Genomic DNA, 24,721 nt, shown 5'->3' with positions numbered 1-24,721 from the left:
TTTATCCTCGCAAATATTAATTTGCACTATATGTTCATAGTTGAGGACATTTGTATTCTCTTTCCAGAGCTACAGAGTCCAGAGTCTGACATGTAAAACCTCACAATTGGTAACAACTGCAACTGGTAATACAATGAATTTGACATTACAATTATAACAACATGTTATTTCTGTGACTCCAAATAAACTGAATATACTGAAACAAGTTGACAAATAATGTTTTGAAAGATAATCATGCTTTTAGTTTTTTCAGAGATGTCTGTAGGATCAATACACCTAGCAGTACAGAATAGAATATATCATATCGCTAGATCACAAAGTTCTAATGGTCTGCCTTTAATAGTGCTCTCTCTACATTTCAACTCGGTCTCTACATTCTATCTCTGGTATTGTGTCTGTTGGCTGATATGGTAGTTCCAACCCCCTTCCTGGGACATGTGTCTGTGTTTTACCCACCTTGCTAAGTCATCTCAATGGTAGGGAACACTACCCTCTCAATGAAAGGCACTCATTTCCCGTATGTATAATGCATGTAGTGCTTTTTGTAGGTAAGGCTGTCCTGTTCCACCAGCCATTGCACAGTGGATATTACACTCAAAGTGCATGAGCGTTGTCTTTCTGGTGGAAAGTTGAGTGTAGAGTGCTTATTTTTCCAGAGATATAATAGACTAATTACAAAAACCTCCAAATCCAATCTCCGACCCAGTCTTCACTAGGATCAGAGTACCATGGGACAAGAAGAAGAGGTGGACTATATACCTAGGAAAGCCCGCCTTGGCTCAAGTGCCACCACAATTGAATTTCCTTTCATACTGAGCTTTAATAGCATTATTAAGGAGCATTAGGATACATTGTCAACCTAACAGGCTGCCTATCTATCCCACAGAGAATGTCTCGTTCACCAACCTGTACCTCAAATTGCAGACCACTAGATGTTACCTTGGAAACCACATCCACAGGCAGCATCAGGACAGAGAGGGGAGATGGTGGACACAAAGACAGTCTGGGACAAGTATTATATCCAGTACCTAGAACAAACATCAGTCAGTTCTATACAATCTAGGTGGGGAATATTTTTGTTGCTTTTGAAATGTAAAAAAATAAACATTGTGCTTATTTATAGATCTCAAGGCATTTGATATGGTAAACCATTACCTATTTATTCAATGGTTGTCTGAAATAGGCCTGGATCACGATTCATGTAGCTGGTTTTAAGTAAGTATTTAACAGACAGAATACAGAGTGTATTTACTGATGGTGTTAAATCAAGTTTTCTAGACATGACAAAGGGGATCCCATGAGGATCGATTCTTGGTCTAGTTAATATTGGATTATCTGTAAATAATTGTAACCTGCCCTTATGTCGATGACACTGTTGTGTATGGTATTATCTCCACGATTGACCTGGCTCTTTCTGAGCTACATTTATTGTCCTACACAAAGCCTTTGTTGAACTGAAAAAGTTCAAAGTTATGTTATGTTCCAAATCACAGAAAAATGTATCAGATGATTTATGCATAGTAGATGCATTGGGTGGTGCCCCCATTAAACATGTCCCCATTTATGGGCATTTGGTCTGACAAGGAGTTAACATTTAGAAAACACATGGAGGAGAGCTTGTTAAAAAGCTAAGATTTAAGGTGGGCTCCTTTAAATAGGAATAGATTTTGCTTTTCCCTCAACAGCAGAGAAATACAATCAACTTTCCAGTGTTTTATTATGGTGATATCTCCTACTAAAATGTAGCAGCCACCACTCTTAAACCCTTGGATGTTTACCATAGCGGCATTTGCTTCGTCGGGTGATAGTTTTAATACTCAATGTTGCATCCTACTACAACTGAAAAAGAATGAGGTTTGCTTGGCCTTTAACAGCCATTCTGCCCAGGCTGGACATTTGTTTGATGCTAATGATTGTGAAGAGTCTTCTCCTGGTGATTGTGGTTATAAATATAATGTGAGGCATGCCTCTCGCTCTTCCTTTCCGCCTATTTCTATTAGTGTTGTTTTTGAGTTAATGCACTGCATTGATGTCAGGAAGTCAACTGGGGAGGATAACTTGGATCCTTGCTTTCTCAAATTAGCAGCCCCAGTAATTACAGAACAAATAGCATATTTATTTAATCTTTCTACGTCAACAGGCATTGTTCCTAGTATTTGGAAAACAGCTCATGTTTTTCTATTACATAAATGTGGGGAAAGAAGCGACCTTAATAACTATTGACCTTTGAAGTTTGACGTTATCCTGCTTAGCTATAATCCTGGAATCATTGATGAATGACCAAGTTAAAGCATTTCCTCTCTAACCACTCTGTTTTAAGCCCTCATCAATCTGGCTTTAGAGCTAATCATAGCATACAATCTCAGCCACCACTTTAGTTGTTAATGATATAGTATCCGCCCTAGACAAAAAAAAAAACATTATGCTGCCCTATTTATTGATCTGTCAAAAGCGTTCAATACGGTTGATCATTCTCTTCTTCTAAATAGACTATACAGTGTTGGTTTTCATAGCAATACTTGTGGTTGGGTCCAGAGCTATTTATCTGGTAGACAACAATGTGTGAAAGTGGGGAGAGCCCGGTCTGAATTATTACGCATTACAAAAGGTGTTCCACAAGGGTCAATCCTGGGCCCTGTTTTATTCACTATTTATATTCATAACATTATTTTATCACTGAGTGGTTGTCAAGCTCATCTGTATGCAGATGACACAATTATCTACTGCATTTTCTATTGACAAACTCTCATTTAATGCTCTGCAAGAGGAGCTCATTGGCATTAAGCTTGTACTTAATGCAAGCAAAACTACATTTATAGTGTTCTCTAGGGCCAGAGATATTCCTCAAAATAGTTTGCATATTTTGACGAGAAATGGGTCTGTCATAGAGAAGGTTACAGAACATAAATATCTTGGAATCTGGCTGCTAGATGAACACTTTTCATATAGACAATCTTGCTTTTTGGGGGGTTTCTTATACAGAAACAGAACCAGTTTTTAGAGGTGCTAGAGTAGTTTAGAGGTGCTGCTCCCTCGACTCTTAAACCTTTGGATTCTGTCTATCATTCCGCTCTTAGATTTATCACTGGTGACAGATATGATACGCACCACTGCAGCTTATATGAGAAAGTGGGTTGGTCCTCTCTGGCAGGACAAACATTGTTTCTCTTTCATTATATTGTACACTACCAGAGATTTGTTCCACAGACAGTTCTGAGGTCATTAGTAAATTGTCGGTAGACGTTTTTGGCATTCTGTGTCTCTCCTCCACTGTGGCTTTACACTAGAACAGCCATGGTCATTTGACCCTGTGAGTAAATAAATTGTTTTATATCTTTGCACTCATGACTTTATCCTAGATATGTGCGTCCTACCACCCAGTGTCCTTACATTTTCAAAATCACATCAGGATAAGCTAATATAAAGCTATTTTGCCGTTTTTCTGTGTTGGAAGCAGGCTGATTTACAAGCGGACAACTAGTGGTCGTTGTGGGTAAATAGCAGCTTGAGCGTTGTAAAGAGGCGAGCCGAGGCGGCTCTTTTAGTAAGTCAGTAAAAAAGGCACGGCTGCTCTAGTGTTAACAGAACTGTGCTCAGCAGAGAGACACCTGCTTCAGAGAGACTTGGCTGAGGGGAGGCGGGGAAGTGAGCAGCATCGTGGTCTGGCACTAAGCAAAGGACACAATCCGGCAGGCTGTCCAATGTCCACCCCCCCACGCCCCCATGCCCTCATCTCCCCCTGCCCCCTCCTCAAGGCCACCATTGGAGCAAGCAAGGGGCACCTGGCAGGTGGAGAGGGGGTAGGAAGCGGTGGCTGCCACCCAGAGATGCTACCAAACAGGAGACACGTTAGTCAGAGGGATCTGGGAGGATTTGTATAGGAGCAAGGGAGCTGGCACACTATCACAGAGGAACTCTGTGTGTGTGTGTGTGTGTGTGTGTGTGTGTGTGTGTGTGTGTGTGTGTGTGTGTGCGTGTGTGTGTGTGTTTGTGTGCGTGCGTGTGTGTGTGCATGTGTGCATGTGTGTATGTGTGTGCATGCATGCCTGTGAGCGTGTGTGTGTGTGTGAGAGTTTGTGTGTGTTTGTGTGTGTGCGTGTGTGTGTGTGCATGTGTGCATGTGTGTATGTGTATGTGTGTGCATGCATGCCTGTGAGCGTGTGTGTGTGTGTGTGTGAGAGTTTGTGTGTGTTGCCGGCCTGACACAGCTCTCTGTCACTTATTCTGTCTGTCATACAAACTCACACTACCAACACACTAAATGATCAGTGAAACACAACCTACTTCCTGGGCTTTTATACCTCAGTAGTATTTGACTTAACTTACTAATTAATTGATTACTAATTAACTTACTTATCATTAATTGATCCATAAACTTACATTAATCAATATCTAATAAGAATATTCACTCAGTCTGGATCCACTTTGCCGTTTTGAACAAGTGATCAAGCACATTGATATGTGACATGTTCTAGTCTTTTGTTCCGCATATCGGCAACCACTTTCATTTTGAAACATGGAACTACGTTTCAACGTTGTTGAGAATCACAACACAAACTTGCTAGTCAAGCCAAAAATACTGCAACGCAATGGATTCAGTGAGTAATCCCCACTGCTACCTAGTTAACTGTAACACTACTTTACTTTATTGTTAGCAGGCTCACAATACAAGCTGTGTTAGTTGACTAGCGACGTGTCATTGAGTTTCAACAACGCGGAAATGTATTCACATTTTTCTAAAGAAAAGTCTGAACATTACATCAGATCCCGATATGAGGACCAAAGCATTAGAACGTGTCACATATGGACCAAAGAATAATACATGATAATAATACATGATAAGATTTCATTAAATTTGTCAACTCTTTCTGTCTCTGTCCCTCCTTTCTATTATGTTTTTGAAGTGGATGTACCTCATTGAATGCTGGAATGGGAAGGGTAGTGCTCACAGTGGTCTGAGCGAGAGTGTGTGGGAGAGAGAGTGTATTGAGAGAGGAACCTCCCACTCAGGCCCACCAACACACACGCAACCTCCCACTCACTCACTTTCCAATCCACTCTTTACACTGGGTCAGTGTGCTCCCTCTATCTTTTGTATTACTGAACTCACTGTTTTTTTTTCCTAGCACTTTTCCAAAATGTACCTCCATTTTCATTGTCAGCTTTTAAAAGAGAAGACTATATTGAAAACACTGAAAATCCTTGTTGGCAGGGCAACCATTGGTGGTAGAGAGGATGACCATATGGTTTGGGGGTCTATGATCTGAGTGAACCACATGCCTGCATCCTGTCCAAAGTCAGGTGGGAAACATACTGCAGGCCCGAATTTGCTTCCGCTAAAGAGTGTTGCTCAACACTTTGTTTTTAGTGCCCATGGTAATGGTAATTTGGTAATTTCTTTCATGGTAATTTCGTTCAACAAAGTTTCAGTTAGTGTCGAGCCAGGGGGCAGCTCTCCTGCAATGAGTGGGTGGGGATAATATAATAATAATATAATAAAAGATATCCATTGTCCTCGACTCAGGATTTCACCATTTTCTTAAGTCAGGTAGCACAACTCCATCTGCACAATAGAGGCACCGATAATTATTTATATTTGTATCAACTTAGTTAGCCTACAGTTGTGGGTACTACATTTTACAACATTTTACCTGGGAGTGCTGTTTAATGAACCTGTGCATTTTTGCTTCCTCTCTGTTAACACTGTCATGACCCTATGGTTATTTGAACTGAAAGCCTACTTACGCACATCCCTAGCAATAGTGAACAATATTTAATGTAAAAAGAATTACACAGGAAAGTCTGAATGCTGGATCATTGTTGAGCGCATGAACCTATTGAGTCTGTGATGCGCAGGGGTGCATTGATCAGAGGGGTCTGTCATGCACAGGAGGAAGCCCGACATAGGCCTATTGTATGCTTGTTTATATTATCTCGCCTCCCAATACCACTGATTGAAGAAGGGGACACCTTTCAGGAGGATTCAACAACCAACCATCTTTTTAGTTAGTGTGTAAAGGCTCTCCAAACATATACACTAGGCCTACTTCCATATGTTTTGTAGAGGATGTACTGCTGGTATGAGGATTTATCCCTGACAATTATTGGTAATTATTGAACATGGAATGGATAATTATGCCACTCTCCTTGCCAAGCCTCTGAACACTCCCATTTACTGCTCCGCCTTTATTGGTGCAAAGTTGGTTTTGGCCTTGGCAGATGCACTTTGTGGTAACATCAAATTACTTGCACATGGTTTTAGTGGCGCACAGCGCACGTTAGCTGAAGAAAATTGGGACCCTATAACTGTATTTAGAGAGATGTGAAGAGCAACGTGTTATTATTCTTCCCAGGTCTCTCAACATCATCGATTTCATTATCTTCAGAATTTCATTACACTACCCATTAGCTTTCAATCAAACAGAAAAAATGTTTTATAGCTGTGTGCATACCATCTCCATCTCTGTAGAATATGTATTAAAACATTCGGCCCCAGCAGGCCCTTGAGCAGTAGTGTGCTGACCAGGCAAAATTATAGAGGAGAAGAGAGAAGAGAAAGAGAGGGGGGTAGAAAGACAGTAATGAGCACTCTTTTGTTGAAGGAGGAAGGGACGTCTCCTTGCAGACTTAATAAAGCGGGAGGCGAAAGGCATGGACATAACAGTAACGATGTGGTCTGTGGATGTCTACAGTATATGACATTTGTGGCATTTACAAAAAGAGAAGAGAAACACAGGGGAGGAAAACAGGAGTACTTTTTTTTCCCTCTCCTTACTCTTTAGTTGAAGCTCTGCATCTCCAGAAAGTTAGCTGATATATCACAGCTATTTCTTTCCAGCTCAATAGCTCTCCCTGCCAGCTTGTAACCCTAGGGTACATAAGGTTGCAGAGAAATAGGAAATGTTAGAATAGGTATAGCATAGCATAGAGTACAGCACAGTGTTTTATCTGTACAGTATAGTATAGTGGATAGTGTACATAGCCTTTATTTATGTAAACCAGCTCCTTTCCCTTCTTCTTTTTTTTCTTCTTTTTTTTCTTTCCTAGCACCAGGGGAGCCCCCCCCCCCCCCCTCCCAAATTTCGTTGTTTGGTACCTGTACTATATCAATGACAATAAAGACCATTCATTCATTCATTCATTCATTCATTGTTGATATGTGTCACGGCTTGGTGTAAAGGTCTGCATGTCGGGAATTGTGAAACCTCGCAATCGAGCAAAACAAGTCTTGTTGTGAAGAAATTTAAATATATAAATAAATTGAAGCGATGAAGAACCCACTCAATATCATAACCAACAGTTTTACGTTCACTAAATACCTACAATTTGTTAGCACACTTGGGTGGGGGTAGTAAATAGCCGTGTGCGCGTGTCTGTTTGTTGACAAGACTGCTGCCATCAAGGACTTTATCCACAGAGAAAGTTTGGTCAATCAACATACTATTCTTGGGACTGTGGTCTGTCGATACATCTTCTGCTTTGTTTTTGGGTAAGTGAGTTCCATGCGTTGTTTACTAAGCTGTGTGTATGTACAAGTGTGTACGTTTGTTGCCGACACACCGACAGTGAGTTACCTGCCATAGTCAAACGTGTTAGTTTGTTAACTATGTAGTGAGTTCCATGCCATAGCCAAACGTGTTAGTTTGTTAACTATGTAGTGAGTTCCATGCCATAGCCAAATGTGTTAGTTTGTTAACTATGTAGTGAGTTCCATGCCATAGCCAAACGTGTTAGTTTGTTAACTAGTGTACTGAGTTACATGCTAAGCTGTGTCAGTGTTTACTAGGCTAGCCACACAGGTGTTAGCTTGTTAGATAGCTAGCTTTGTTAGAAGCTTGTTTGTTTGTTTTTTGTTCGCTGAATTGGCGTGGTTTTGTGTGGGGGTGTGTGGGTGTGTGGGTGTTTAATCAAAAATAATGATTCATTCACAGACTGCACATCACTCATATTTATCAGCTTCATGCTGGAGAATGTTGCTGATTTGTAGATTTGCTGTAGAATAATACTGTGGATTGAAATTATTTCTTTCTGTGCAGTATGTAGGATGACTTCAACACGTACATACCGGTACTCATATGTTCATGAGTCTATGGAAAGCATGCAAGCCTACACTATAGAAGTGTCCACACCTCTGACCGGATTTAACGTGACTTCAGCTATAAACCACATGATCCAGCTCCAGTCTTCTATCTGAACAGAGATACAGAGATAGATCATGTTGTTGACTGAACAGATACAGATACAAATATTGATGTCTCTGTACGCCTCTACTCAGCAGGTGAGCGACTATCGGAGAGGGGACAGGTTTGGTCCGACTGTAGACAGACATCACATAGAAACGTGCCCCCTACACACACACACACACACACACACACACACACACACACACACACACACACACACACACACACACACACACACACACACACACACACACACACACACACACACACACACACACACACACCAATAAAAACACACACACACTCACACTTTATTTAATTTCAGACACACAACATTAACATTTAAATTTTTCAAGACAATCTGATTACAACCATGTCGTGATCATAAACATTTACTAATTTACTGCATTTATCTCTCTGTTCAGATGGAGGTGGGTTAACCTTCTCACAGCTCATTCCTAATGATTCCTCTAAAGCCTAACACAAACTGTCAGAGCCAAAGTGACCTTTTCCGGTTGTATCATGTCTAACACAAACAAAGTGACAGTAATCTGGATAATGAGGTGTTAGCATTAAGAAATCCCCTCTCTCTCAAGTTCTGGTGGGAAAGGGTGGAGATGCAAATTCATATGGTAACTGGTATCCTTGTATTTATATGCTTGGATTAAATACAGCATGAAGCTGAATGTGCAACCAATACTACGGTATGTGCAATATGACAAACCTTGTGTACATAAGGTTCAGATATAGGAAAAAGTTAGGATATTTATAGCATAGCATAGAGTACAGCACAGTGTTTTATTGTATAGTATAGTAGTATAGTATAGTAGATAGTGTACATAGCCTTTATTTATGTAAACCAGCTCTTTTCCCTTTTTTTATTTTACCCTTGGCCCTCTTGTTTTTAGTCTTTTTTCCAAGCACCAGGGGAGCCCCCCCTACTAAATTTCGTTGTATGGTACCTGTACTGTATCAATGACAAATAAAGACCATTCATTCATTCATTCATTCATTCATTCATTCAAATACAGTAGGGCAATTTGATCTATAGTCCACTATCCCACCAATTACATCCAGATTTGGCCTTGTAGGCTACTGTCCATCTGTATACAGCCTCTAGAGATAGATAGCTGAACGTCTGTGTTGCAATTATTGTCATTGATGATTTTTAGCTCTGGACACACATCCCAATAGGTGCACAGCATAATACTGGCTGATGTTAGGGGAGTCCTTGTGTACGTCTATGAAGACCTGGAAAAGCAATATACATAAACATTATCCCTATTTAGGCTAGTGGATGAGAACGGCGGGAGTACGATTTAGGAGTACGATTAAAAGCAGGACAGCTCCAGATAAGACTACAACGTGCAATCACCGTTTTATAAGCAGGAGCAGAAATGACGAGGGAGGGAGCCTGAGGATGAGAGTGGGGTATGATGGACCAGGAGCTCCTGTATGAAGCTGTTCATGTGACTTGAGAGCATGCTGGAAGACACGTGTATTCAGATGTCCCACTGCTACATGAGCCTTGAACAGGCAGGGGATCCTCTGTGTTTGAACATAACATCTGTGAAATATAATATGAAAGTATACCCTTTAGATATAAGAATAACCTTTAGATAGCTAGGCTATGTGATGCAATTGCACAGACACATGTACCAATTATTTTGAGTGTGTCTGTGATGGGTGACTTTCTAAATTGTCCTTATCCGGCGCATTGTAATGAATAGAATAATAATTGTCTTATTGCCATGCAATCAACTTGTCAGTCAATTGTTGGAATTTGGTATTTTATGGGTCGGCCATAGACGGCGACCCTGGAGCAATTAGGGGTTCTGTGCCTTGCTCAAGGACACGTGGCCAGCCGGGGTTCGAACCGGCGAGCTGCTGACCTTGCGATCAGTAGACGCCCGGCTCCACCTCCTGAGCCACAGCCGCCCCCTTGTCATTGCGTGTGCAGCCTCCAGGCATCTGGTCGTTTCTCAGCACAATCAATTTGAGCAAACTTAGTTAAAAGGTCAGCAGCAAATTATGGATTATGGCTTGTTTTAATTGAAAAATGTTGTGTGCCTCAATTGGAAGTGAACAACTGCATCAATAAGGAAGCAGGGGACATACGTCTTCATCTATTTAGGTGTCTGGAAAAATCTGACCGTTCATTTTGATACATAGTTTATCTATACAGAGTTGCTATATTATTCTGTTCCGTCATTTACAACATAACATAATGTTCACTATTTTATAGCTTTATTACTGACTGATTAGATACATTTAAGTTTATTTACGTGGTATTTGGTTGTATCGAGCATTTCTCACAAAAATGTGACCCAATGCGCTTCACAGAGAGCAAAGAAGATAAAGCAACAACTAAGATGGACAAGACACTCAGGACTTCCAGAATCAGATGCAGAGATAACCAATTACAGAACAGCTGTGCTTTGGACCCACATGTCGCTGTGACTCGCCCTAATTTCAGACAGTTGCACAACCCTTGTGTGTGCAAATGTCTGGCAACTCAGATCCAACATGCTGGGTGAGAGGAATGAGCATACTTAATATATCTGAAGAGTGGAGAAAAAATGACGTGGATTTCTCTGCATGTCAGCACATGTCAGCAGTCATTACTGGCTCAGAGAAAAGCAACCCTCATTCTCTTAACAAACGATGTCTCATCCACGGCAGGATGGATATACTAGTAGTACTGCACCGTGTAAGTACAGAAGGCTGAAGTATTTTACATACAGTAGGAGGAGAAGTAGTGGTAAAAACAACTCCACTAATCCTGAGATATTGCCTTAGGCCATGGCTGTATCCCTCCTACCCCTGTGAGGTGGATTTATAAGAGGAAGGGGGCGTTGATCTGCAGTCAGCCCATTGCCATCAGTGTTATGGTTGTCTGACAACAGCCAGCTGTCCCGGCACACAGGGACGGCGGTACAGCGGCACTAACTCACAGAAAGCACCCCGCCAACAGACACTGATACAGTACACACTTTTCATACAGATGCACAACACACACACGCACACACACAAACACAGGGCATTTTATTTTATTTCTATAACAATATGCCGTTTTGCAGATGCTTTTCTCCAAAGCAACTTATAGTAGACCATTTCAACTCCTGTTGCTGTTGTTGTTGTTGTTGTTGTTGTTTTACAAGAGAAGCTGCTCCTAAGAATAGTAGGCTGTAGAACACAACAGAGCATCATGGGAAGGGTCACGTTGCTTTCTTGATCCAGAACGTCTGTGAGTCTCTGAGTGTCGAGATAAGAGCCACAATCAAACACGCATGAAAATGTAGTGTACACATACTGCACTACTGTCAAGGTCACTGATTTGCATTGGGAATCACACACTCTCTATGCACGCATGGATATGCAGAGCACACACACACACACACACACACACACACACACACACACACACACACACACACGTGTAATCAACACATCAGCACAAACAGCTCGTAACCTGCCATAAAGCGTAGCTGTTAGCCACAGTATGTGCAGATGAAATCAATGAGCTCCCAGCAGAGACCACCAATCCTGCTTTTTTTCCCAATGCCTCTTTACATTTTTACCATTTAGCAGATGCTTTTATCCAAAGCGATTTACCATTAGAGATTACAGGGACAGTCTCCCTGGAGTAACCTAGGGCTAAGTGTCTTACTCAAACGCACACTAGTGGTGGTGTTCCCAGGTGGGATTTGAACTCATAACCTTCTGATCACCAATCCAACTGACTATCCTAGTTGTTCACACTATAACCAGTGATGTACATTCCAACCCAACACATTTGAAGCATCGCATCCCAGAGTTGAACCTTGTTTGTCTGACACAGCTAGGATACTGTGTGTTATTCTGCATCTCATACTGCAAGCATGACATGGTACCGTAAGTCTTCAAAGCTTGATTACGTAACATATCTATATTCGGCTCTAGGAGGAGGATAGGAATAAAATGATAAAAAAGAAGAAGAAATAACACAGTGATTGCAGAACAAGCGAGAGAGAGAGAGAGAAAACAAATGTGGCATAAAGGTCTCCATGGAGATGTAGTATTTTACTTAGGGCAGTGGGGATGTGATAACACATGAAAGGTTAGTCAGAAGGCAGTGCCTTCATATTTTCAAGAGAGAATTATTGATTGAGGAACATAGGATAATCCAGTACAGTTTTTCATTTTGATTTCCATGGCTGTATCATGTCAGTGTTACCATTAGAGCCAATCAGTATTGACCGGAGCTGATGTTTCATTTATGAGTTGCTTTAATGTCACACCATAGCATATATTTAAATAGCAGATTATATGGTTTTTCTCATTTCTTTTTGCCATTATTTTATCTTTTATTGGCATGTTTTCTCATAAGGTGGATGGTGTATCCCCCAAGGCCTACTAATGAAAGGGTTATATACATACTGTATGCACATAACCTCCCCTACCCCTAACCATCTCCCCTAACCCTGCCACCCTCCTCCCCGTTCGTTGACTCTGTGTTCTATGTGCTCATGCAGTGGTGTAGTCTAGTTTTTTCTAGTGGGTATACTGTGATTTTGCCCTCCCAGTCAGAGCGACACCTGTCCCGTAGCGACACCCCATAAGCACCACCACACTCACTTTGCACACAGTATGCATCTACACCAGTGTTTGCTGCCTTGGGGGGTGTGGCATGGACTGTACTTGTACATCAAGCTGCCTCACGCTACAGAAACAGGAGATAGGCTCCTGCCCCCTAAGGGCCGTTAGGCTCGAGAACCATCGGCTCCTTACCTTCTTGTGTTTTTATTCTTTTTCTAAAAGTTTTTTTTTTTTTTTTTCTAACACCAGGGGAGCCACCCCTCCTAAATTTCGTTGTTTGGTACCTGTACTGTAGCAATGACAATAAAGTCCATTCATTCATTCATTCATTCATTCATTCTCAAGGCTACTTATGTGGTCTTGACTACATGTCCACTTTCTCACCTGGTTCTTGCTCTCTCTCTGGTGTGCCGACACCATCCTGCTCTCTCTCATTCTCTCCCTCTCTATCCTCCTCTCTCCCTCTTTTGCTGTCAACCAAAAGGCAAATATAACAACCAGAGTATTTATAATTTAATAAGAGGTATACATTGAATTCATATCAAATCATAACATCATTCTAATTGAATATTGGGTTGCTGTGGGCAATGCAGTCAGATACTGTCTTTACTTACTCTCTCACCTGTAAGAAAATCGTATTTCCAACTACAAAAAACAGACATTTCCAATGAGTGAGGGTTTCTTCCAATGCTTCAATTCACTGTCCATGTACTGTAAATATACCATTATGGTATTACCATCAAGCCCAATTCTAGCAGAATAAGAAAGATTGTATATCTACTTTAAGTAAAATAATGAAGTGCATCCAGTTAGCTCTTTAGCTGTCATGTGTGCAGCAGACTAGCTCATCTAATCACCTCTGAGCATGCTAGTTCTTTGACACTATTATTCACACCATGAAACTATAATCAGACACTTTCTAGTCACAATAATAACGACTAATTTGAACCAACTTTCTCTGTCAGAACACAGTAATTATATTTGCTAACGTTTCAACTTGCTTACTTTCTTCTGCAGAGCTTTCACCCTGCAAAAACTCTCTCGCGTCGCACGCGCACGCGCACACAAAACAAAAACAAAACCATTCTCCAGCGCTGCACGAAGCGAAGTGTGGAGGCAGGTCTGGCCCACGCCGCCCGCCCACCCCAAGGCAATTGTAGGGGAAATACTGAGAGCATTCTGAACGACTGGTTATGCGATAACAAACATGTCAGAAAGTTCGAAGTAAGTGCTTCCTAACACAGACGGGGTGAATTTTATGAATACAAGTGTGAAAGTTTTGTCACAAAACGCCGTTACGTATCCTCTCGCATTTTTAAGTGGGTATCCGCTTGTTAAGTCTGACGTCAAAAGTGACGTTTAGCCATTTCCGTGTCCAAACCAGAAATTCCCTGTGCCAGAGTACCAGTGAACTACAGCGGTAGAATGACAGTTTAATCGTTTTTTAGACTCGGATCTATTCATACAACAAGGGACACAATACTTTCCCGTTTTCTCCATATTGTCAGGGTATTTGAGCCTCGGAAAAGCGCTATATAAATATAATTAATAATTATTATTATTTCTCCATTTCGAAGACAGCGCCTCAGCCAACGTTGGCCCCGGAAACACGTCACGACTTAACAAGCGGATACGCAAATCCTTGTCCTTTCCTAGTGGGTATACGGCGTAGTCCTGCGTATCACGTAGACTACACCACTGCTCATGTTATCTGTTGCTTGTTGTTTATGTGTTTTCTGTTTTTCCCATATTGTCAGCGTCTTTGAGCCTCGGAAAAGCGCTATATAAATATAATGAATTATTATTATTATTATTATTATTATTATTATTATTATTATTATTATTATGAGTGTTCACCAATATAACTCATGTTATTGAAGACCTGAATGAATGCAAGGGTAACAGAGTGAAGAAATCCTCCCCCATACCTAGCCTATATCTGTCCATTTGTATCTGTCCAAGCTAAAGTAAGCACTAACTTTTTACTTTAGTAAGATATCCTTTTTGGTAAGAATTTCTGATGGCTGAACAATTCATTTCAATGCGCCTGGAGAGTTCTGATTGCTTTTCTCCCCCTACAGTACATCCATTCTACTGAGTGGAGCCTTTATCAATCTAACGATCAGCAGAAAGTCTGTAACAGTGTAACAACTCATAACATCTCGACAGTTCCATGGTTAATGCTGTTCAGTTGTCAATTTTATTTCCAGACAGAGCATGAAATATATAACACTGATGTATTTTCCTCTCTTTTCCAGTCTGGTGTGCTGACAATCGTGGCAATTATCGATACCTATATCTAATACCATGCAAGAAAAAGTGTCACTGAAATACTACTAATCGTAATGTATACTGTATCTTTCTCTTGTCAAGCATATCTAACTGTTCATTTTCATTTTGGTAGAGTTTCCCCTCACGATACTGCTGCCGCTATTGTAGGTGTTTGCCATTATAAATGGACTGACTTTTATAGCACCTTATTCCAAAGCGCTTTTACAATGGCCTCTCATTCACTCATTCACACGCCAATGGTGGAAAGCTACCATGCAAGCCGCCGGCCTGCCCATTGTTCGAACCGCCGATCTGCAGGCCTTGCAATCATTGCACGCTGGCTCTACCTCCTGCGCCACAGCCGCCCCTATTATAATTGTCATGTTTATGAAATTAAGTAAAAAGGAATACTATTGCTAATCTAAATGCCAGCACACACATGAAAGGAGGTGTTGTCATCCCCCCTATCTTCCTCAGTCAACCACAGTCAGATGGGCTTCATCAATGGTTATATTATTAATAAGCAGGTACTTTTTACCTTTGGCGATAGCTGCCAGGTCTGTTGACAAGGCAAAGCACTTCCCCACCAATCCCAATGCAGATAGCCACATGTGTCAGAATGCTAACAGAGGCAATGAAACCAATTAATCAGCAAAGAGAAATAGAACATTACCCTCTGGAATGGGGAAGTATCACCAGAGATGTGAAAAACACCAAGAGCTCTGCACAGGAAGCTCACCTTCCTGTGTGAACTAGAATACTCATATCATTATCTTGATTTAGAAGACATTTGGCCTCATGGTCTTTGACTACTGAGGGAAAATAGAATTGCTTTAGGTAATTTAGCTGCAAAGTTATTTGGTGAACCGCTGTGCTTGAGACGAATGGATGTGACATCAAATAGTTCATTATGGCAACCCCACAGTCTGATATACACGATATCTCTCTTTATATCATCTGAGAGACAATTAATGCAGAGATGCTTCCCAGAAGCTTTGTTTAACTCAAGACACCATTCTCACTGAGACACATTTCATTCTCATCAGGGACGCAATATTGTAAACGAAGCAGAAGAACTGCAACATCAATCACTTCCTTCCTTTCCATTAGTATCACAGGATAATAATGAATTCTTATTATACTTGTCAGTCAATTGTTGGAATTTGGTATTTTACGCTCTAAGCAAGGGGTCGGCCATAGGCGGCGACCCTGGATCAGTTAGGGGTGCAGTGCCTTGCTCAAGGACATCTTGGCACATAGCCAGCTGGGGTTCGAACCGCCTCACTGCTAACCCTTGCGATCATTAGACGAATTTGAGCCACTGCCGCCCCCTTATGACTGAAAGTGACTTGAAAGTGTCACTGAGGAATTTACCACGCCTATGGTGACTTTGGAAAGTATTTAGACTCATTCATTTTTCCACATTTTGTTGTGTTATAGATAGGGATTTTAAAACAAATGAGTGCAGGGATAATAGTTCATGTGATTTCATAATGAATATTTTTGTTTTGTTTTACTCTCTAATTTGCATAGGAATCAATTACACACTGTGGATTAGGATTTCACTACTAATTTTCTCCTGATCTTGACAAACACCCCAATCCCTCCCAGTGACAAACATGCCCATTGCTTCATGCAGCTACCACTATTGTTCACACAAGGGATTGTGTGGAAACTGCATTGCATATGCTGGATTTGCACTAAATTTAACGTTTTGTAGTAGAAAAAACTAATAAACACATTTGCCACTTTCTTGGGAGATGGGACATTATTTTCCACTAAGGGATCATTTCTGGCCACTTTCATTTCTGGCCACTTGGTTATAGACCAATTCTGTATAGTGACTGAGATGATGTTGTCCCACCAACTGACCTTTTGCCTCTCTGCCATTCAACTTGGTACATTTGTGTAAGTCTCCCCAGGCCTCAGGGTGGCATTCCTGAGCAGTTGTGTTCCTCTCCATTTGCTCAGTTGTAATTACTACCTGATCCACACAGTGTGTCATTGAATGAATGAATGAATGAATGAATGAATGGACTTTATTGTCATTGCTACAGTACAGGTACCAAACAACGAAATTTAGGAGGGGTGGCTCCCCTGGTGTTAGGAAAGGAAAAAAAAAAACTTTAAAAAAAAAATCACAAGGAGGGAAGGAGCTGGTTTACATAAATAAAGGCTATGTACACTATCCACTGTACTATACTGTACAGATAGACGACTAGGGTTGTCATATTGCACAATAGTATTGTTTCACATTTATTTAAAGTGTCACAGTTTGCAGGCTTGAAATGTACATGTTTGTGCCTCAGCACTATACCTGATTTTTTTCAGTCCAGCAGCTGCCATACAATCTACAAATATAATTGATATATAATTGAAATATAATTGATTCCTATGCAAATCAGAGACCCTATAAAAACAAAGATATTAATTCCCAAATCACATGAACTATTATTGAGTGACTTGTTGATGATTGTTTTGCATTTGAGCTCATTTTAAGTCATAGCAAAGTGTAGAAATCTCTAAAAATGTGTTTTCACTTTGTCATTATGGGGTATTGGTGGCAACACAATTTTTAAAACAAAATGTGGAAAAAGTGAAGGGGTCTGAATATTTTCCAAAGCCACTGTACCTTACTACAATAGCTCCTGCTGTTGCTTTGAATAACATTCAAATTGATTTGCAGAGTGGGCAATTACCTGTTATCACCCTTACGAAGAGCCAATGATTCATGTAGATTCAGCCATTCTGATGTCCTGCCTCATACATAATACAGTACGTACATAATATGTGATTGAGATACAAAATGAAAATGAAAGCTACCTCATTGCTTTAAAGTCCACCTGGGTACCACACACACGGTTGATGTATTGTCTATGTGTGCTTAAAGAGTTCACTTCTGATCGGCTACAGACATTGTCAGCCATACAGCAACTGAATCTCATGGAGGTTAGGTGTCATATAAAGGTCGGGGGTTGAATCTGGTTGAATCTAAATATTGAAATGCATCTTAAATGAACCAGTCTCTATGTGACATTTGTGACTGGTATACGGTACAGTATGTGCCTTGCATACAATAACTGTATCATGTCATTTACAGTGTACATGATTAGCGCTAAACAGAAATATCAGACATTCAGTATAGTGAATGGAAACGTGGCTATACGATAAAAAACGTTATACATATTGTGTAGTCGTTTTTTTACACTACAGTATGATGTTCTGTGCCACAGAAACTGAAGCAGCTGCTTCTCTCTGATACACTTCAGCCATGGATGGATGGAGGACAATAAATGACAGATAATGTTGTGAAAGGGAAAAGGCCAGCCACTCCCTCTGGGCTGCCTGCTCTCTCAGAAAAAGAGACAGACTCCTGTGCTGTTCTGTCCATCAGATGTTCCTGTCTGACTCCAACCAGATATTAGTTATATGAATGTAAACGTCCCAGTTTACCTCCCCATTCAAGCCCTTGAACACAGGATGGTGTACATTACAAGGGTAAAGAGTAATAATGGTTTGAGTAAACACATCACGTTGTTCAGCCTCCCAGTGAGTGCAGCGAATCAGCACATACAATGACATACAGGCATCATGACCAAGCCACGGAGTCATCTAGTAACAATGTTAGATTCTTTAACATGTTTTGACCAAATGTAATGATGTTTCATAATGATGTGATGTTTCATATCGTCACCTTCTTAAAATAATGGCTTACGTCACCTTTGCACATTAAGTCACCTTATCATATTCTATATTATTTTACGACTTAGGCCTACAAACATTTAAAAAAATATATATAAAGATTTTGCTTCAGTGTATTATGTTTTTCCTCAAAACTTGAAAATATGACTTAAAATAAAATATTATTAAAATATATATATATATATACTGTATATATATGGTCGATATGAATAAGCCATTATTTTAAGAAGGTGATGATATTTAACACTGAATTCATAGCAGTTGTAGCTACAGTACAGTATATAATGCAATATAAATGAGCTATAAATGAGCTTTGTGCATAGATCTCAGAGCCTCCTAGCCTACCAATTTCAAACTAGCTTTTTGCATGAATCTACAACAATGCTAAGTAACTGTATCAGTCACACCATTTGTAGGGTTTCTGAATGGACCCGTCATATTCTAGATCGACACACAGGGATGCCTTGCAGACATTTGAATAATGGCTGCAAACTATTAAAAATGCATGGATGGTATGAATGCGTGACCTATATTCTCTGTACAAATAAATAAATAAACAGGGTTTAGGGAGAAGGATTCCTTCAGAACCGGGACGCAGGAGAGGCTAATAACATTATAACAATAAAGGCTTTAGATCTCACACTGCAAGCGTAATGGAGACTAATCCTATTCTTCTCAACTTCCCCTGAAGTCCCTGTCCCAATCATTGTATCCGACAATGCTGTCTGCAATGTCTGTCCCGTCATAGCGTGTTTAAATAGAGCCAATTTTCCCTACAGCCTTTTTTACATTTGCAAATTCTCTCTCCTTTTCACTGTCCTTTGCTACAAACACATTGCATGCACTGCTCAGTAAACGTGAATGTACTCTATACAGCATTGTAACAGCTCATTTCAGGTGTTGTTGTGTTTTTTAGAGGGAGCTAAACACTAGATTACAATTTCAAGATGCTCCACGCAGTCTTCTTCATATTGACCGTGAAGAGGCCCTTTTCCCTCATTCTCTGCCTTTCTCTCATCTTGCCACATCTCTTCTTCTCTCTTTCATTCAGACACTGTCAGGGATGATGACATGGACAATAAAGCCACTGGTTTCTCCTTGTCTAAGATGAACTATCACTGTCTGACTGAAGCTTTCTCTGAGAAGCCACAACAACAACAACAACAACAACAGCAACAACAACAGCAACAACAACAACAACAACAGCAGCAACAACAACAACAACAGCAGCAGCAACAACAACAACAACAACAACAACAACAGCAAAAGGTTGGGTAGGAATGCTCTCCTGCCTCTATTAGATCCATTTGTTGCCTAGAGCTGCCTAAACGACTACCGCCCGGTGGCACTCACACCAATCATCATGAAGTGCTTCGAGAAACTAGTCCGGGCCCACATACTCACACGCCTCCCGCCCAACCTGGATCCATACCAGTTCGCCTACAGAGCCCACAGGTCCACAGAGGACGCCATCGCGATGACTCTCCACGCCACTCTATCCCACCTGGAGAGGGGAAACAGCTACGCGAGACTGCTCTTTGTGGACTTCAGCTCCGCCTTCAACACCATCCTTCCAGACAGGCTAGTGACCAAACTACTAGACCTGGGTCTACCACACTCTATATGTGCATGGATCAAGGACTTCCTGACCGACCGCCCCCAGAGGGTGCGGGTGGGCCCCCACACCTTCACAGCCCTCAGACTCAGCACTGGGTCCCCCCAGGGCTGCGTGCTAAGCCCCATCCTCTACAACCTCTACACCTACGACTTCACCCCCGTCCACCCCAGCAACTCCATCGTAAAGTTTGCAGACGACACCACCGTGGTGGGATGCATCTCGGGGGGGGACGAGGCGGCGTACAGGGATGAGGTAGAGCAACTGAGCAAGCTGTGCAAGGTTAACAACCTGCTGCTGAACAAGTCAAAGACCCAGGAAATCATCGTAGACTTCAGGAGGAAAAAGTCCGAGATCCAGCCCCTGCTCATCGACGGAGAGAGCGTGGAGAGAGTCTCAACCCTCCGATTTCTGGGGATGCACATGCGGGATGACCTGACCTGGAAGGACAATACAAAAGACACCATCAAGAAGGCACAACAGCGGCTATACATCCTGAGAGTCCTCAGGAAGGAACACAGCAAGCAGGAGATACTGGTGACCTTCTACCGCGGCGCAGTGGAGAGCATCCTCACCTGCGGCATCTGCAACTGGTTCTCCAGCTGCACTACCGCGGAGAGAAATGCGCTACAGAGAGTCGTGAGAACAGCACAGAAGATCACCGGCGCCCCCCTCCCCTCTCTGGAAGAGCTGTACAACACACGCTGTCTCAGGAAGGCCTCCAAGATCTCCAGGGACCCAACCCACCCTGGGTACGAACACTTTACCCGGCTGCCCTCGAAAAGGCGGTTCAGGACCTTGGCCGCAAGGACAAACAGACTGAAGAACAGCTTCTACCACAGGGCCGTCAAGGCCCTGAACACAGCAAAGACCTAGGTTCTGGGCCCTGGACAGTCTGGACGGATTGATGGCAGCTGCTGGACTGAAAAAATCAGGTGTAGTGCTGAGGCACAAATATGTACATTTCAAGCCTGCAAACTGCGACACTTTAAATAAATGTGCAATAACACTATTGTGCAATATGACAACCCTAGTCGTCTATCTGTACAGTATAGTACAGTGGATAGTGTACATAGCCTTTATTTATGTAAACCAGCTCCTTCCCTTCTTGTGATTTTTTTAAACGTTTTTTTTCTTTTTTTTCCTAACACCAGGGGAGCCACCCCTCCTAAATGTCGTTGTTTGGTACCTGTACTGTAGCAATGACAATAAAGACCATTCATTCATTCATAGAGAAATGGACACCAAATGTTGTTTTGTGATGGGGAAGGGGCAGGTCCTGCTAAAGTGAATAGGTCATGTTCAATGGACCATGTTACATTCCATAGATGAGCTAGTTATTTTTCACCTTCTCTCATTAGTTGCGTTAGATGCCATCACAGTCTGTTAAAGCCCCTGGAGAGAAGCGACCCTTAAAGCCGACTCAACAGAGGCACAACACTGCTTTGCACACCCTCTGTTGTGGTAGTAACCTTTCATATTAACTTCTCTGGAAAGGCCACCTTGTCTCTAAAGTAATGTGAACCAGTGTAGTGTGTCTGTGTCTCTGTGTGTGTGTGTGTGTGTGTGTGTGTGTGTGTGTGTGTGTGTGTGTGTATGTCTGTCTGGGTGAATGAGGTAGGCCTGACGGCTGTTTGTCTCCATAAAGCAGAAGAATGTATCCATGCTGAAATGACTAATTGGGAAACACGGTGTACTAACAAACTAGTGTGTTGCATTTAGCAACAATATTCACTCTACACTAACTACAGGTTTATGCCCTCAAAAGCCATTCTTGGTGTCTTCCATCAGTCAGCTATAGTCGGTTTAAACCAAGTGCTCGGTTTTGAGGATCCCATACCAGGATGTCCTCTGTTACGAGGCTCCTAACCCTGAGGTGGTCTTCTAGTATACTGGATGCACCTCTGCTCCGGCTCGTTCCACAGGCTGAGCATCAAAGTACCATTAGAGACGTGGGTTTTAAATGAACTCGACAGGGTAACCAAGGAGCCTTGATACGGGTCGACGTGCAAATCAATATTTCACATCATCAGTCAGTGTGTGTGTGAGCACAGAGATACGGTGCAGAGGTGAGTCTACTCAGTGATTCGGACAAGAGAAGTCTACTCATTGTTAAGGGGCATACATGGGGAAGTCTCATAGTGAGAGTTTATGATTTGTAAAGCAAACGGATGCCATGTACCATCAATAAGGATTTCTCTTTTTTCCCCCCCAATTGTATCTCTGTTGAAGAATACACTTTATGCAATTACATTATTTAGCCGCGGAGTCTTTGAGCGAGCTCAGGATATGTGGGAAGAGGAGTGGGAGGCTGTTGATCATATTGCAATGACATACTGTATGTGTTCTGTTTATCTAGTGATGCTCGTCGTAGTAGCCTCCCGGGCCAACACAGCCTTATTGAAGCCAAGTGCGATGTAAAGTAAAGCCTTCAGAAGGAAAGGCAATTTCTCCCCTCATTGAAATGTATTATTTGGAATCATAGGATGACAACAGACACTGTAGATGCACCACAGCCAATCATAATGTCCTGTAAACATGTCATAAAGCTGTAAATCATGTTAAATGGAAGGTCACCTTATGTAAAGGTAGAGAGCCAGTGGAGGAGATGAGCAGAGGCTGTATTTCATACGGTACACACGCATAGTGTAAATCAAAACACCCGGGAATGAAAATAGAAAAAAATATTGTCTGTTGATGCTGTAGTTGATGCTTCTTTGTGGTGGCTGGTCCTTGGATGTTTTAGAGCAGTGTCTGGATTATTAATTGCTCCAAATAAAAAAAATAAAAAGATGATCATAACATAAACATGACTTTTTCGAGGGTAGAATGACATGATAAACAATACTGTATGTTTTCTAAATATCTAAATCGTGAAACATTGTGAATGTGTTCTTCTTCCCTGTAGTGCTGTTCAGTAAGCTTCCATAATAATGGATGAATGTCAGCCAGTGTAAACAACACTGCCTTGTGGCTGAGGCAGGCTTGGAACAGTCTAGTATCTCACCCACAGCCACGGCCACGCTGCCTCTCCGACTGACCCTGGAAAACCTCTGTCCTTCGATGACTTTCAACTCAAAGCTGTTCTCCCCGAGGATTAACATCTTAGCATAATAGTGGTGGTTTTCTCTGGGTCGTCTATCGACACTGAGAGACAGCCTCTGCCAGGTCTGGACCACTACCAAGGACTCCCCCCCCCCCCCCGCCCCCCCCTCCACCCCTCCCCCCAACCCTAGCCTTACTGTAACAACCCTGGCAGCTCTTTCCACGGACTCTGGCTCACACTCACCCCTTACCTCCCCCAGGCCAGAGTAGACAGACGAGAGAGGAGAAGAACCGTTTATGGTTCCTCTCCACTTCACCCACCATGTCTGGGAACATTACTTTAGTTAGAGGGTAGTGTGCAAATGGTATCCAGTTCATACAATCGAGACAGTACATTTATACGTTCATTGTATTGGCAGTCATTTGTTCTATGTACAACACTGACCATGCATTCTTATCAATATGTTGCATTTTGAAATGCTCATTGTATTTTAGCCCTCATAACAGCCCCCGCTACCTCCTATGGCAGTACAGTACAGTACATACATACTGTAGTCCAGTAGCGTTCCGGGCCGGATCAGGGCCGTCCCCGGAGGTCTCAGCTGGCCCTGGCCTCTGTGACGAGGGACTCTGGGAGTTGGGAATGTTTTAATGCTCCCTGCACAATTTGCCCTGTGTTTCCTCACCTGTCTATATGCATCACTGAGAGAGCCAGTAAGTGACACCAACATGGAGCCAAAGTTTGCCCTTTATTCCCCCTGTGAGCTCCATAAGCTCAAATCCTGTGAGTTTTATTCAGGATTTGTTTAATTTGCACAGCATACAAATACACACATCAATTGCCAAACCATTTTCACTCTCACATCATCTTTAATGAATACACATTTCCACACATGATGTATGTACTCTAGGCTATGGCATACATGGACATTTACAATTCACAGTATATATATATATATATATATATATATATATATATATATATATATATATACATATAACAGTTGTAATGGAAACTGTAGTCAGAGTAGAGCAGAGATACGACATGAAAGCTGTGTTCAGTCACTGTCAGACATTTGTGCATGGGGTGTATGATTTGGTTGAACCCTCTAAAAGTCGGCGAAATTAACCAAGACGAGCTATATTATGAAGCCTAATCTGAAGAGACTCTGGAGATACAGTACCAGTCAAAAGTTTGGACACACCTCCCCATTCAATTGATGTCCATGTACCCACCCACCTCCTTCTCCTACTGCAGGGCTCCTCACTGGGGGTGGTAAGACAGAGTAGGGGCTATGCAATGCCAGTCACACCTGGAGATGAGCAG

The sequence above is a fragment of the Nansenia antarctica genome (assembly GCF_963989245.1).
Source record: "Nansenia antarctica genome assembly, chromosome: 1".
Lineage (NCBI taxonomy): Eukaryota > Metazoa > Chordata > Actinopteri > Argentiniformes > Microstomatidae > Nansenia > Nansenia antarctica.
The sequence above is the reverse complement of the archived record's forward strand: the minus strand, read 5'-3'. Positions refer to the sequence as shown.